Below are 17,144 nucleotides of genomic sequence, written 5' to 3'. Positions count from 1 at the left end.
TGGCTGTTTCTAAATGAGGGATACCATAAAAGTTGTAGGTACTTCGATTAAAAATAAAATAAAAATGCTTTGACAGGGCATTTGCAGACTGTGCAGAAAGAAAAATGTGATAGAAATGGTAACCTGAATAATGTCTAATGTAGATTCATACTGAAGTGTCAAGGGAACAGGCACACCTGTCTTCACAAGTTCACAATCATCAATGCATTGAACAGGCTCTGAATACATCCCCTTTGCCATCTTCACAAGACCATAGGGCTCCCAGGGCTCTTAGTTAACTCTCCTACTCTGTCCTTTCTACCCTCTTCTTCTTCAGATTGTGTCTATGTTAGTATAAACCCTTGGCTTGACTTCACTTTACCACCAGTGCTTATCACTGTACAACTGACCTGTTCACTAGGCCACAAGCTGTTTTTTTTAATCAGATGTGCATCAGTGCTCAACCCATCTGCAAAATTTGTAGTGTGTTTGTAGGTCTAATATTGATGATGCCAGGTCAACATGTTGACATGTAGGAGTCCTGATTAATATAGTGCATGACTTGATTGCACATTGGAGGCATTATTGAATATCATGCTCCTATCCTTGTGCTATGAACTGCATAGGTGGTGGAGGATAGTGATGGACGTACCTGCCTTTGGAGAAATTGATATATAGCTTTTTGATCCTTTCAGGGGTGTACAAAGTGTGTGGGGGACACATTGTGCTCCTTCTGGTAGTTTGTCCAACTTTGGTCTCCACCCTGCACTCAGCTCTCTCCTCTGGCTTCTAGAAGCTGTCAGTGTGTGAGAGCGGCCACACCCCAGGAACAGCTTTGACTGATTGGCTAAACCAGGTGTCTCAAACCCTTCGTGAGTTAGGTGCTTCCCCTGCATACAAAGGCAAGCTCTGGCGATTGAGCAGATGAGACCAATAGTGGACCCATTATTGTGGTCAAAAGTGGTCAAAAGGTGTCTTCTGTATATGCTGCAGAGGGAAGTGAAGGGTAGTTGGGGCTTATCAAACCTCTGCTGCCTTGGAGGATACCTTTGGAAGAAGAACAAAGGAGTAAACCCTACACAAACCTGGAGTGTAGTCCATTTTTTGGTTGGATGGCATCTTGTACGCCTCCTTCCTGGAACTCCTGCAGCCAAGCTAGTATCAAATGTTTTGCTCTGCTTTCCTTAGGACCACATCAGTCCACACCACATTATTTTGATGAATGTACAGAAGGGAAATAAAGTTACGCTTTGATGTGGTGTGACTGTCTCAGATTCATGGAACATTGTGACTGACAAAAGCTATAAAATAGAATCCAATGGGTCTTTGTCTGCTGATGAATGGTATCCACTAGTGAAAAGAAGGGAAAAGCAATTTTAAACATTTCTTTCTGTACTCCTCTGCAGCCAGGGCACCCCCCCAACTTTCTAGAGCAGATTTCAGTTGGGAAAGGGGTGGAATTGTTGAAAAATCACTTCCCTTCTCATTCCACTGATAGATGCTTTCAGTCAGCAGTTTGAGACCCACTGAATTCCACTCAGAGGATTTGCTTAAAACAACAAATCTTCCAAAATTCTGCAGATTTTCAGGCTGTCCTTTATCTAGCACTGCACCTCTTTTGCTTCCTGGTTCACCTCCATATCAATTTCCTCAATCAGAAAAAAGTAAAGCCATTGCAAAATAAGTGGTACTTAAAAGGCCAATTGCCTTGATGGTATTATTAACTTTAATATTCAATTAACTAGTCACTTCATTTTAAATAATTTAAATGGTTTCCATCAGGAATGCAGCCTCTCCTGGCTCAGATATTTCAGTCACTTTGGCAATAGATTATATGGACAGGGCCTTACTTCACAATGTGTGAGGTCACCTTGATGGCTTCTGTCTTCTGGCAGCCAGTAAATCCAGGTCTATGAAAGAGTGACAGATAAGCTGAAAGCTTTTCCATGGACTCTGACAGATTATTTTGACTTCTGGAAGCAGTGTTGTGAGCTGTAGAAGATCCTGGGTATGAAAAGAGAAAATAGAAAAATGGAAAGAAGCCACAACACACTGTTGCAAACAAAGAAATTAGAAAAAATGCATGGACTCTAGACTTTGTGAGCCCAAGAAAATCTTTCTTTATTCAGGGCAGATTTCAAACTACTGACCCAAGACATCAGATGTCAAAGAAACCAACTGCCTCGCAATCTCTGAAACGTGACTTTGATGGGTGAAATGGATATCCTATGTTTAGGAATTAAAAGAAGGTTACTGGGTGGAATGTTCCAGACACCACATCCAGACAAGAAACGATTTCTGCCTTAGGAAAAAGGAGGGAAGAAAAGTTAAAACTGTGATGTGTTAAAATGAAGATTGGCACACTCGTTAGCTAGGAGTTTCAAGGCCAGTTGCATTGCCAGTTGTTTGGAGGGTTTAGATTATCAATTAATCAGCAATAACACTCACTCAGTACAGTTCGGCTTAGATTTTGTGTGTGTGGTAAAACCAAGGGTTTCATGAAAAACTGGTGTGTTAAAAGCAAAGCAAAGGTTTTTCTGTGCAATAAGATATTATTTCTTCATTTTGATTTTATTTCAGGACAATTAAGTTTTGCAATGGCAACAAACCATTAGAACTAGTGCAGTAACAATGGTGCCAATCAGCTTGGGCCAGGGAAGACCAGAGAGTAAGTTTCTTGGGAATGGGTATCTCTTCCCCCCATATATATATTGCTTTAGCTAGATTGCAGCTGATTACTCATGAGTTTTTGCATTGCAAAATTTGTTGTTGTTGTTGTTGTTGTTGTTGTTGTTGTGTTGTTGTGTTGTTTAGTTGTGTCTGACTCTTCGTGACTCCATGGACCACAGCATGCCAGGCACTCCTATCTTCCACTGTCTCCCACAGTTTGGTCAAACTCATGTTGATAGCTTCAAGAACACCGTCCAACCATCTCATCCTCTGTCGTCCCCTTCTCCTTGTGCCCTCAATCTTTCCCAACATCAGGGTCTTTTCCAGGGAGTCTTCTCTTCTCATGAGGCGGCCAAAGTATTGGAGCCTCAGCTTCAGGATCTGTCCTTCCAGTGAGCACTCTGGGCTGATTTCCTTCAGAATGGATAGGTTTGATCTTCTTGCAGTCCATGGGACTCTCAAGAGTCTCCTCCAGCACCATAATTCAAAAGCATCAATTATTTGGTGATCAGCCTTCTTTATGGTCCAGCTCTCACTTCCATACATCACTACGGGGAAAACCATAGCTTTAACTATATGGACCTTTGTCGGCAAGGCGATGTCTTTGCTTTTTAAGATGCTGTCTAGGTTTGTCATTGCTTTTCTCCCAAGACGCAGGCGTCTTTTAATTTCATGACTGCTGTCACCATCTGCAGTGATCATGGAACCCAAGAAAATAAAATATCTCACTGCCTCCATTTCTTCCCCTTCTGTTTGCCAGGAGGGGATGGGACCAGTGGCCATGATCTTAGTTTTTTTGATGTTGAGCTTTAGACCATATTTTGCGCTCTCTTCTTTCACCCTCATTAAAAGGTTCTTTAATTCCTCCTCACTTTCTGCCATCAAGGTTGTGTCATCTGCATATCTGAGGTTGTTGATATTTCTTCCGGCAATCTTAATTCTGGCTAGGGATTCATGCAGTCCAGCCTTTTGCATGATGAATTCTGCATATAAGTTAAATAAGCAGGGAGACAATATTCAGCCTTGTCGTACTCCTTTCCCAATTTTGAACCAATCAGTTGCTCCATATCCAGTTCTAACTGTAGCTTCTTGTCCCACAGAGATTTCTCAGGAGACAGATGAGGTGATCAGGCACTCCCATTTCTTTAACAACTTGCCATAGTTTGCTGTGGTCGACACAGTCAAATGTTTTTGTGTAGTCAATGAAGCAGAAGTAGATGTTTTTCTGGAACTCTCTAGCTTTCTCCGTAATGCAGCGCATGTTTGAAATTTGGTCTCTAGTTCCTCTGCCCCCTCGAAATCCCGCTTGCACTTCTGGGAGTTCTTGTTCCACATACTGCTTAAGGCTGCCTGGTGGAATTTTAAGCATAACCTTGCTAGCATTGCAAAATATTAACTTGCAGAGAGATGGCAACCTAGGCTTTTCAGGTCTTTTTCTCTGTGCATGTGGCTTTTGTGACAGTCACAAGGGTTTATATATACAATATTTGAAGACATCATACTGTTACTATGGGAAAGAAATTCAGATAACCTATTTCTCTTGCATCATGTCTTGCAGAGGAACTACTAAAATTTTGGCAATAATTCACAGCAACCATTTGTGAATGACCTGAAACTAAAGTACTGTAGCTTAGCAAATGCATAAGCATAAAAAGGTAGTCCAGGGAAAAAGTGACAGAATTACAATTTTTCTTCTAGGGTTAACTTTTGGCACTGATCTTGCCATTTCCCCATAATTCAAAGCAGAACATATGTGAGACCTAACGTGGAAGGGGTAGTTTCCATATGAAACCAATGATGGATTCAGTGGTCCAGATTTATTCCTAAAATTTTGATAAACACAAATGCTGCATAGAAGCCCAGAATTAGAAGAGGCTTTCAAGGTCATTAATCTCTTGGCAGATGCTTATGCACGGTTTCAATAGGCAAGAGGAAATTGTATGATTTAGGCAGTGTGAATGACAGGGTTTCAACAGTGTTTGTGTGTTTCTCTAGTGTTAAACCTAAATTTAGTTGGCTGTCATTGAATTAGTTTCCATCTAACCAATCACTTAAGTAAGAAGGAGAACGCAAATATGGAACTTGATGTTATTTCACAATTCAAATTATGGTATTATAAGTCTGTATCAACATTAGATGTTGATCAAGAAGAGAAGTCATGCTTTGATTGGATGAAAGAGGCTGCACAGTTGTCTCAAATAGTATATTTGATGTTTGATTGGAAGGGAGACATAGCAGCACAGAGATTTTGAAGGTCATAGCTGACCATGATAGTATTGTTTGACTCCAAACATTTTCATTTCAAGCATCCTATCTTGGAACTGCCACAGAAAATTCACAGGTGGATTTTTAATGCTGAACTCAGTACCACTTTTATACTTCCTTTGGGAAAGTAGAGAACAGATGTTCTTCATCTTCTTTACAGCAGCCTTATTTTAAACACATGCAAACAGTGTTATGGTATTCATATGTTCTGCCCTTAATGTATAAATTTGTCCATGCAAACCTGTCATTAAACATTTTGTTACTCTTTGGCAAATGTGTCCAGTCACCAGCCTGGTTTGTATAACTTACAAGGGGACCTGATTAGACAGAGGTGAAAGGTATGTCATGTCTCACAGTGCTTCAGCCTATAAATATCAGTGATACAATGGAGCTACTATGGCTAAAGTCAATGAAATGACAAGTCTGATTCTTATGATAAGTAATGAAATGAGTAGTAGATAGCCTGTAGAGCTGGTCCACTTTCTATAGACTGTGCACTATTCTCTTCACAAAATTACTGAAAACATGTGGTCAACCATTCAAGTTGAACAAAATTGAGCTGCAGCCCAGATGAATGTAAGAAGAATCCTGCTAGATCAGACCAAAGGCTTATCAAGTCCAGCATCTTGTATCCTATAGTAGCCATTCTGTTACCTCTGGGAATCCATGAGCAGAACAGGAGTGCTATTGTTCCCTGGTGACTGGTCTTCACAGGGATGTTGCCTCTGATTCTGGAGGTATAGTCACTGCCAAGCATGGTCAGTTACTGCCAATGTTTTGCTTGCTTAGGTGAATTACAATATTTCGCCATCACCTTGTGTTATACTTTATGCTGGGAAGTATAACAATAGCTCATGAAATGAGCAAGAGTTTTACGGTTTTCACTTTTGAATTATTCTAGTTTGGCTGTTCACTACCTCACCTTTACTAGTATTCTTCTTACCTTGAACAGCTGTTGGGGAGATTAGAAGACTCTCAACCATGCCCCTAGAACGGGAACCCAGTAGCATTGAAGGTTGTTTTCTGGTGATGAGTCCCAGTGGGACAAACTTTTATGACTAGGGCCTGGACATTGTGAGGGTTTGGACTTGGCTTGCAATGGGTCTTCATTGTCCAATCTGAGAGAGTTTCTGCTCTAAATACCCTGCCCCCCACCCCAGGTTTTGCCATCATCACACATCTCTTAAGCAATTTATTTATGTAAATTTCATATTTAAAAGACATTACTCAAAGCCCAGAGCAATCATATATAGCAGATATTTCTCATTATATCATCTTGAGAATGTACAAAGTTATCAGTTCACTTGTTTTTTCTTTTTGCTCAAGTCCAAAATAGACAGGCACCAGTTTTGAAGGAAAATCTGGATTGTGTGTATTCTTTTTTCCTCTGTGCCATTTATAAACAGTAATTTTATTCATTGTCATTATATCACACACTTTCCTTAGCTGCTGATTGTTTTTTGGAAGATTACTGCTTCTACAAGTTTTTGCTGCCATTTCCAGAGCTGTTATCAACAAACATGATACTAAAATTATTTGCTCTTTCTTTGCCATGGTTAAATTGAATACTCTGTCACATCACATAATAGGTGGTTGGCAACCCTATGCAGGGAAATGATATTCATGTGCTGCTACAAGAAGTTAAACAAGTCTGACAATCAAGAATGGCCCGTTTAATTAATTTGCAATTACTCTCATTCACTTTGCTGAATTTATGTTACTGCTCTAAACAATGAGATCAATAAATAGCTGGTTGAGCTGAACCTAAATGAACACTCCCAAGAGCCCCAGAGAAACCAAGAATTCATATGGAAGGAGGAGCCCTAAGAGCAATTTCACATTTCCTATTCCAACCTACAGCTTAATCTCCATGTCAGGACAAAACGTCTACTTTTAAAATGGCCAAATGGCAGAAAGATGTCTCTCTTGCCCTAGATACTCACATCAAGAAGCTGACAGGTGCATCAGATTTATCTCTGTGTCAGAAAAGGTGACATGAGAAGTGACCCTTAAATAAACACAAGATGGACCATGGAGGGGAAATAAGAGGAGCCAATGGCTCAGGTAAGAACACATACGTTGCATGCCAAAGGTCTGAGGTTCAATCCTTGGCATCTCCAGTTTAAAATGGCTCAGCTAGCAGGTGATGTGAAAGGCCTTAGCCTGATTTCCTAGAACTGCTGCCAGTCAAAGCAGACACTACTAGGTTAGATGGACAAAAATGAGTGGTCTAAAGCAGTTCCCATGATACTGTTGTCTTAAGAGGCATTCTGTTACTTCCAGAGGACATCTCCCAATAAGCTGGGGTGGTGGTGTATGTTTCAGGAGGCACAGAGAAAGTAATTTTTCTTTTATTCCTTCAATTTGAACTACTCTTTATACTCTTGACATACAGACCTTGTCATATTTCTGCTTGTTCATCTCTGACAGCCCAAGGCAGCCAGCACTTCTCGGGTATTTTCGCTGTCTAAAGCTGGGATCTTTTCTTGGGGCACTGTGATTCCTAAATGATTCCAGTTTTCATTATGATTTATCCCTTCATCTCTCCAGTGAAGAAAAGAAGCTCATAAAAGAGAGAGGATTCTGATGAACTCTTTTTATTAATATTATCAGAGCAAGAGCAGGGTTGTTTCCAAAGCATCTTAAATAATATCTCCAGCTAACAAAAGGAGCTATTTAGTTCATAGCTGAATCACTTGGATGGGGAGCTGAGGTTTCTTTCATTAAAGTCACCCCAATTGAACATCAAAGAACTGGGGGAAAAACACCTATGGAGAAGCTCAACATAAATGACTACAATATATATTTCATGAATTTGTAGCCTGTTTTCTCCTTCTACAGTGTGAGTCTGTTTTGCAATGAAGTTTCATGTATTCAGGGATGTCAACAGAGTTGGGTCTGATTCAGATATGATGTTTGCTATGTGCTGAATTTTATGTAGCCAGCATTATGATTAAAACTGCTGTGCTGAACCCTGCTCTCAAATTCTAGATAATTTTCATTCTGTGGCAGGGGAAGGGAGGAAGGCTGGAGCAACTTCCCTCCCCAAATCTCTTATCCAGATACTTTAAAAATCTTTTACATTTTCATTTTAGCAGAGTTTGCTCTTAGCTTACTTTTGAGGTCACTTTTTGAGGTTACTTTTGAGGTCACTGAGGGTATATGGGTGGGTGCATGTGTGTCCTCTTCCATTGTACAATCATTTCTTGGTTCTGCAACATTCCCAGCCCACATTTTTTTTAAAAAACACACACACACGTCATCCTTGGCCAAACTTCTCTGTAAGCAACAGCACCTGGGAAGGCTGCAGAATGCAGACTACTGTACTAAAGATGATTTGTGGAAAGAAAGAAAGAAAGAAAGAAAGAAAGAAAGAAAGAAAGGATGCTCACATATGTCCCTCAGCTACCTGGATGGTAAGGAAAGTGCAACAAATCCCCCACATACCACCAATGATAATTTCAACCAGATCTCCACTTGATAGTTTTCAAATGCAATTCATTTTCTCATTAATCAATGGAAAATGGGGGAGAGAGAGGGAGGGAGAATATATTTGGTTTAGGATTAACCAGTACTCGAAGCTCTGTTGGTGGGTTCCAGCTGCCATCAGATAAGACACACTCAGCAGGAAGATGCATTTGTTGACTATCTCATTTAAAAGTCATCCATATCCTATTTCTATGAACGGAATTCACTCATTTTCTGCCATCATTTGCAGCAAGACTTTTCCTGTGCTCTCCTCAGAACTCTGTCCCATCATGTCCTCAACCAGAAAATAAGCTGATTCACTTCTATTTCACTCATTTAACATGGGAGGGGTGGGTAATATCTCCTTAGAGCACCAGCGCTCTCATATATCTGCCTCATAGCTTCGTCTGCTCCAGTCTTGTCAGCTCTGTTTGAAAACGCTGTCCCCTGTCAAAAGACAGAAGCTTTCCCTGAGGTTTTGATCCTTAAAGTCAACGTGATTTACTGCTTTCCATAAAGAGAAGCAAAAATGCTCATAAACTAAGCAGGATTCAGATGAGCTCTCTTTCTATTACCATCCTTTCCCTTCTGATCAGCCATGACAAAAGTTCATTCTGCAAATTTACAGCAAGCATAGGTGGTATCACCAGCATGAATGCCCTGTAATGGCTAATGCTGCAGTACACTCTCTCTCTCTCTCTCTCTCTCTCTCTCTCTCTCTCTCTCTCACACACACACACACACACACACACACACACACACAGTGGTGGCTAGTATCTTCTGGAACTGGAAGGGCATAAAGTGGGGATCCCAACAACATGTGGAGCCAGAGCCAATAACAGGTGGACCCAACACATTCTAATGTTCTTCTAACATTCTAATGTTCTTCTAATCCTCCTTCCTGCTGAGTTTTACAAGGGCGACTAAGGAGGGGGAAGCTGGCAGACAGTATCACCTACTGGAGTGGTTGCAAGTATGAAGGCAGACAGGCAAGGGCAGGCTGAGGTTGATTGGGCAGTGAGTGCCCCATTCACCTTAATAGACCAGCCTTTAGTGATAATGTATCATAGAGCGTTCTTTCCTTCTTAGAATGAAAAAAGATACTTGCTTGATTAGACCAGAGAGTCATCTCATTCAATGTAGTATCTCCACAGAGACAGGGGGTTATTTTAAGTATATATGTGTGTGTGTGTGTGTGTGTGTGTGTGTGTGTGTGTGTATACCCCCCCAGCAATTAATTCCATGGAATTAAGTGAAAAAGTACTTCTTTTTCTGTCCTAAATTGCAAGTGGCCCATCATGTAATCCAAACAATGCGAAAGTTCTAGTCAGAGGATACAGCTTTAACCTCTATACACCTGTCTCTCTCACACCACTGATCAGCAGTGTATGTGTGTGTGTGTGTGAAACCTAATTGTGACAGAATAAACAAAACTTTAAGCAAAAGTTCAAAATCCTGCAAAGCAGAAATGCAAGCACATTTTTATATTGATTTAAGTATGCCAGTGATGTCCCTCCCCCCCATCCAATTTGCTTGAATTGTGTAACATAATGATGAACCTTTGCATTTTTAGACACTCTGCATGTGTGCATCTCCTATAATAAGCAATCGGTTTCCTTTAACCTTAAAAGGGTTAAGGGTAAAGCAGTTGGTTAGGAAATTGATTATGAGTTGAATTGTGTGGTAGCTAAATTATAGCTCAGGGACTGAAAGTCAGGAAGCAGGGATGGAAGAGGAGAAGGAAAACAAAATTCCTTTCCTAAGTAGGTAATGAAAATGTGCTTGTAGACACAAGTGTTTTTCATTCTTCTTGTAATTATGCATTGATATGATGCCATCCTTCAGCTTCATTACAGTCTTTGTTCAGAAAATTAGGTTTCTTTTGTTGAGGTTTTTAATGATATGTATATGATGCACAACAAGTACTGTTGCAAACAGCTAGTTACACTCCCTTTTCCTTTTGCCATATCACACAATCTGTAACTATCCTTTATGACAGCACAGTTCAGAGATAAGCTCTAGTGTAGTGCCAGACAGAACAAACAATTATGATACACCTGCCCTCTCCTAAATCAAGACCAGGGGTCACATATTGCTTGGCTCCCTGGCAGCAGTAGCTTCTTCTGAATATGTCCCAAAGAATCCAGGTATTACAACAATATCAGGATGAGGCCTATGCAGCTCTTAAGACCCCCACAGCACAGACTCCAAGGCTGCCAATCCAACTAGGGTCCAGCATTAAGAAGAAAAATGAGCAACCACTGTTATAACAGAGCTTCTGTGCTTGTATAGGCTGAAGTTACGTAGCTAGAAATGAAAAGTCATGTACAGGAATTTGTGCTGTGTTGTTTAATTTATCACTGCAACTGACGCTAAGAACCAGAATCTGCCCAGTGAGTTATGATTTCTCTTTTCTTTATGGGGATAAATTGACTATATTACAATCCACATAAATTCCATTTATACCACAGCAATTGGTGAAGGGCTGTATATCAGACAGCAGTGACTTCTTTGCTAAAGACAAAGTTGCCAGAGACTAGTCTTGGCAGGGAATAGCACACTACTCAGAAAGTCACATGCCAACCATGCCATGCTACTTTGCTTTTAAAAGGCATTTTCGTATCATCTGGTTTATCAGAAATGAAGTCCCCTGTTCTGGGAATGAAAAATATTCAATTAAGAGGAGTTATAAAAACTCATAATTAAATTGATTGAAAGGAAGGGTGGGCAAGTTGTCTCAGGCTTGGACCTGATTGGCTTGGAGCTATTTTCAGCCCCTCAAGCAGGAAATAGCTCAGCTTAATCTCATCTAATGGAAATTCTTCCAGATATCATGGCATCCCTAATCATAGATTTTGTGGGTCTGATCCCTACCCTCCTCCCACCTACCGAATCCCAAGTACCCACTCTCCCAGCACTGGCAAGAGGGAGAGGAGGGAGATCTCTTGCCCTGCTGTTGTTCCATGAGCTACTGTTTTTTAGTTTGGGAACACTACATTTCTCAGGTCTGCTTGAGCCTGGCACATTGAGTGATCCACTTGGGATGAACAGGATAAGGCAGTCCTTCAGGTATCCTGAGCCTCAGTTATTCAGGGTTGTGTATACTAGTAGAAGAACCTTGAACTTGACCCCAGTAGCAGATGGAAAGCCAGTGCAGGTCTTTTAACACTGGTGTCATGTGCTGACCAGTAGTCTGATCAAGTCCAGTTGACCTGCAGCATTCTGCAGTAGCTGAAGCTTCTGGACCACACCCAAAGGAAGCCCCACATAAAGTGCACTGCAGTAATCCAGTCTTGAGGTTATCAATGTGTGAACCACATGCATTCCCTAGCCAGGGATGGGCAAGGCTGATGTAGCAGCTGAAACTGATAAAAGAGACTCCAAGCCACATAGGTTAGCTGAGCTTCAAGTGACGATGGTTTTTTTAAAAAATGTTTTAATTTTATTAGTTATCAAGTTATTATAGAACTACAAATAAACTAATAAAATAAGTGACAATGATAGTTCAAACTATGTATCTACTCCTTCAGAGGGATTGCAACCCTATCCAGGTCAGGCAACTGGCCTGTTTGCTGGATTCTGGAACCACCTCCCCACAGGGCCTCTGACTTCCCAGGGCTCAGAGTCAGCCCTAAGAGTTCACAAATCCTTATAAGGCACCTTAGGGACCAACTTTGTCAAAAGACGGGGTAGAGAACTTGCAAATAAATACATTAAACACTAAGAGTTCTCTTTGTGCCACACTTTCCCTCTGAGAGCAACTTCATAAACTCCCTTCCCTTTCCCATAATGTTTCCTGCTTTGTGTTCTTCTTCATAAGCTCCCTATCCACCCCTAGAAAAGCAGTTTACACATTTTATTCCTCAGAACATCCTACCTCCCACCTCCCACCCCAACAAATGATTCCTCTTTTTAGTCTCTTCTTAACTTCTGCTATTGATTCCTTTGATGGATTGGGAGGGGGATTCACATGAACAACTTAGATGAATGTCCTAATCAAATGAATCCTGTTAGGGAAGCAAAGGACAACATCCAGGTGTTCCTCCCAACAGGCCGGTAGCATCACAACTGCGGCAATGTGCATGGCTGCTCAATTTGTGATCCCTTCAATCATTTCCTTCACGCTTCATCAAATAACAGGAGTCTCCAGGGTCATCTGTAACTTATTTCTTGCACAAATGCATGTAGGCTTGGGAGGCAGATGCTGTGTATAATTTCAATGGATAAGAGCTAGTATCCATTTCACAGCTTTTCTTTAAATAAAACTACAGGCACTTTCTTGGAGCCATACATATTTGTAGGTGTGAATTGTTCTGCCCCCTCCCCTGGAAGCTGAAATCTGCTTCAGAATGGGGATCCCTGAGGTAGCTTGACTAAAACAAATATTTGTATTTTACTTCACTTTCTGTGGCAAGGTAATTTCATTTTAAACTCTCTGTGGAGAAAAGAAATAGCCACATATATTAACCCCCTCATCCATTTCATGGAATGAAGGGAAAATATGACAGCTGAATAGGTAATTGAAGGGGGTCGGTTCTTTCATGGCAAATTCATCTTTACTTGAGAAGAAACACAAAATGTTTTATTGAGTGAAGGTGGGCGATTGAGATCCAGGAGTGATTAGACCCTGTATAGTAATCCTTCTCTGGTTTTTGGTCATTGTTATTATTTTTTGCACCAAAGAACTGGCAGTGGGTATGGGTGTAGGATAACAACAGTAAGTTGTCAGATTCTACTTTTTGAAACCGGTTTCTTTTAGCATCAGGTTATACACTATTGCAGATGCCTAGTTCTCTGTGATGAAAACTTTGTTGAGATTTCAAATTTTAGTTTTTACAAAAATTGCGTAGAACTCAAACAACTCTGGGCTCCATTGGGAGGAAGTGCAGAATATACATATTATAAATAAAAATAATAAATAACATTTGAGAGACAAAAGTAGTTCAAATGCGAGAACTTTTTCCCATCTCCATCCTATTTACATATTATGAATGTGATTAATTTGATCCACATGTCCTCAGCTAGGTACGTAAAACTTCAATCTTCCTATTACATGGAGTTGGGGCAAAGGCATTCTCTGTTTTGAAATTATGGTCAATCTTTTTTCTTCTGCAGTCTGACACTTGGTTTTACAAATGTGTTAACATCATACGTTGGGTAACTTTGTGTGTGTGTCCAGCATTAGTATGATGTAAACAGCAGCTAACACTCTATTTGTAAATGGCTTGTTCTTCCCTTAGTGTTTCTGCATAGAATGCTGTTTCGTGCAAAAGTGTGAAGGCATCTTCCATCTGTCTTGGCTAAGCTAATGAGTTACGTCTGGCTTGTGTACCAGAAAGTTATTAAAACTAACACCTTGCTCCTAAGCATGATAGAAATAAGTCCCACCAAGTTCTATGGGACGTATTTCCATGTAAGTGTACATAGTAATACTGTGGTGTGTGTTGTTTTTGTTTGTTATTATGGTATATATTTTTGTGTTTTTATATTGTAAACCCCTCTGATCTTTGGATGAAAGGTGGTATAGAAATTTAATAACTGATAAAATATTATTATTAATAATAATCCTATTTGGGAGAGTGTTTGACTGAACTTGGTGGGACTACATCTTAATAAACATTTGTGGAGTGAGGCTATTGTAGCATCCTGCTGGTTAGTAAGCATACTAGTGGATTGGGTGGCCAAATACAGAAGAGTACAGGGCTCCTGCACCTTTAATAGTTTAGCAGAACAGGGAATTTCAGCTTACACAACAAGCTGCACCTGCAGAAATTCCTTCTACAATCTGGCCACCCTACTGGTTGGTGTGGTGCTTCTTAAATACAGTATTTTCTGCAATAACTGGGCTTGGAGAACTGCTTGCTATGTTATGTAGCCTGAGAGACAGGAGGAAGGAATGAGAATTTATTAGCCTAGGTAAGTCTGTTGCATGCTGTCCTTTCTGCTTCTCACTTTTGCATTCTGAGTGTGAATGTCTGAAGGGAGATTCTAAATGGTGTTCAGTTGAATGTGGTTAAGATCTGCTCCATGATTAGGAATCCTGAACTGCTGAAAGGAGGTTTCCAAGATGCGTTCCGCTGAATGTGGGCTGAAACTCCTTGCATATCTTCATGCTCAATGTGCAAGGGCCAGGACAGGATGAGGCTAGCATATACAGGGTCACTGGGAAACAGATGGTGCATATCAGCACTAAGGTGGTTCACCTGAATGCACAGAGAAGGTGAATGTGTAAAGATTCATCTGATTGCTGAAGCTGCCATTACAGGGTACAATAATACTTTAGCTTTGGCTGGTTTTTCCTCTATATCAATTGGAATTAACTACCCTAGTTGTTCTGCAGTTGTTTTCTCATGATATGATTTCTAATTGTGCATATAACCCATTTGATTTTTTAAAAATAAATATATTTTAAAATACACACTTTTTTCATGGACTAATGGACATGTTTGCTCTATTATGCATAAAACCCAATCTCATAGGTATTTGTCTAGAATGGAAAATGCATCTGTGTGATCTTGTGGGCAGGCAAGTGGGGGGGGGGCAAGCATTGTTCTATTTATAGAGTCAGAGGGTGTTCCCGTTGGTAAGAAATTCCTGGGCCTGTGCTTGAGAGAGATAACATACTGAATGAATAATTGTGCTGTAGTGTCAAGTCAGATCTGTGTGCTATTTGCAGTGCATGCTCTGGTCCCAGGTGCTATCTCAGCCACCTTCCAGTACAGAAGCACTCTAGACTTAATTAGCCATTTGAGTGTTAACTCTGAACCATCCATCCATCAATCATTCTGACATTGTTACAGCCGGCTTTGGAAGAAAAATGCATTCTGGCAATATCAGACTCTCTATAGTTGTTGGTGTCTGGGGAAAATGTAATGTAAGCTAGTTATAAAGGCTGAAATGAATTGTCTTTTCTAATCCTTAATATTTTTTTCCTGTTGATATTGAAATTCAGGTTCACAGTCATTGAGAATGTTGATTCAGTCTAATTCTCTTTGACAATGTTCTCTTTGGTTACTTTCATTTGCTTTGGCAGCATTTAATTTCCTCAGTTGACTTTTAAGAACTTTAGCTTATCTAAATGTGTAACTTGAAATTTCATATCACTTTTTATAGTGATGTCAGGACTAGGAAACAGCATTTGCGAGGGGGAGAGATGGATGAAGGCAGGAACGGGTGCCTGAAAATGTTGGAAGAAACGGGGGGTATTTGGCCTTCATTTTCAGGCCACAAAATTTCTTGGGCTGTCTGTGAGGGGTGCTGATCATATTTACTTTTGATGATACAATATTACCAGAAGGTGACCTTTTCTGCAATGTTCACATGATGAGTCACTGTTTTGAATTCTCTATTAAGTTGGCCTATTTGGTATTTTATTTGCCATGCAGGGAATACTTAAAGAAAATTCTTTGTTTTTCCCAACATGGGGAACACCAGCTTTTGTTTGCTCTAACTTGAATGAAACATTTGTTTAACTTGATAGTACATGGACACCTCACCATGAAACTCTGAATTCTCATATAAGAACCACTTCTACGAACCTTTTATTAAAACTTACTACTTTTAAAAAGACCTGCTCATGGGAGTTCATAGCACTTAGTCTTTGCAGCAGACTTTACATTTGACAAAGTTGTGTTTTAATTAGAATTGCCATCACCTGATCTGACTCATTACAGTTCTGACCAAATTTGCATGGTTGCTTTAAAGCCTGAGAATAATTCAGTTGAGCTGCCACCATCCCTCCATGTTAACATTAATATCCATGTTAGCCTTGATGCATGTACTAGTAGAGTACATGCATGCTAAATGGTAGGGTAGCCAGAGGCAAAGGAGAAGGGGCTTGATAGTTTTCAGGAAATTTCAGCAGATGAAACTAGTCATGCAGGATCAAGGACACCTGAACATTCTTAGATAGCCTCTTCTCAACAAGTCTTAAAGCTACAAGATCCTGATACACGAATTGCATTGCCAGGGCAAAGGAGTATCACATGTAATGATGTTGCCATACAAACACCACCTCTGTTTGATTTGGAATTGTCCTGGAATAAATAGCCTCCTCTGATTTAAAGCTAATTTGAGTTAAATTGGATTCCATTGCATCCCTGATTGGGGGTGGCATGGTATCTAATCCCTCCCTTCCACCAGTGAGAATCTAGGCCTCTCCCTTCATTCAAGTGGAAAGTGGCTCTATCCTTTAGGAAAGTGAATATTCAGGCAGTGGTGTAATCATGACACCTGTAGGGAAATTACAATTCAAAATTTCCACAATTTTCTGAGTTAATAGGATTGCAAATGTTTGTGTGGGGGGGGGGGTTGGTGTGGGAGGGACAATTGACATTGAAAAGAGTGCTAAACGTCTGCTAGAATCCACTAGGTCTCCAGAAGTGGCTTTTATGTTGTGTGAATGATCACATAAAATGCAAAATTTAATAGGTAAGGGCACTTCATTCCATTTTCCTGTGGTTCCATCTTAATACAGCCTCAGAGGAGGGCCATGGGGTCAAATAGGATAGTAACAGAATATGAAAATATCTCTCCTTGAGAGTGTCTCCTTGATGAGAAATTCCTCTCATGGAGGCTGTTCATGGCCATAAGATGTAGTAATCAACATGAGTGGAGATAGCATTAAAAAGAATTAGACAAATTAATGGAGTATGTTGCATATAACAAGTTTCAGTTTATTTTGTTTACAGGCTATGAATGGGGTTATCAAAACAGCCACAGTGGAGGAAAAAATGCATTATACATGCACACAAATTGTACCT

At 40.3% G+C, this 17,144-nt stretch overlaps 1 protein-coding gene across 1 annotated transcript in view; it reads left to right on the top strand.

Annotated features, from left to right (window-relative positions):
- The window catches only part of SORCS3 (sortilin related VPS10 domain containing receptor 3), a 431,276-nt gene that overhangs the window by 103,929 nt on the left and 310,203 nt on the right, over positions 1–17,144 (top strand). The window lies entirely within an intron of this gene.

Source organism: Podarcis raffonei, chromosome 5 (genome assembly GCF_027172205.1).
Source record: "Podarcis raffonei isolate rPodRaf1 chromosome 5, rPodRaf1.pri, whole genome shotgun sequence".
NCBI classification, from domain to species: Eukaryota; Metazoa; Chordata; class Lepidosauria; order Squamata; family Lacertidae; genus Podarcis; species Podarcis raffonei.
The sequence above is the reverse complement of the archived record's forward strand: the minus strand, read 5'-3'. Positions and strand labels throughout refer to the sequence as shown.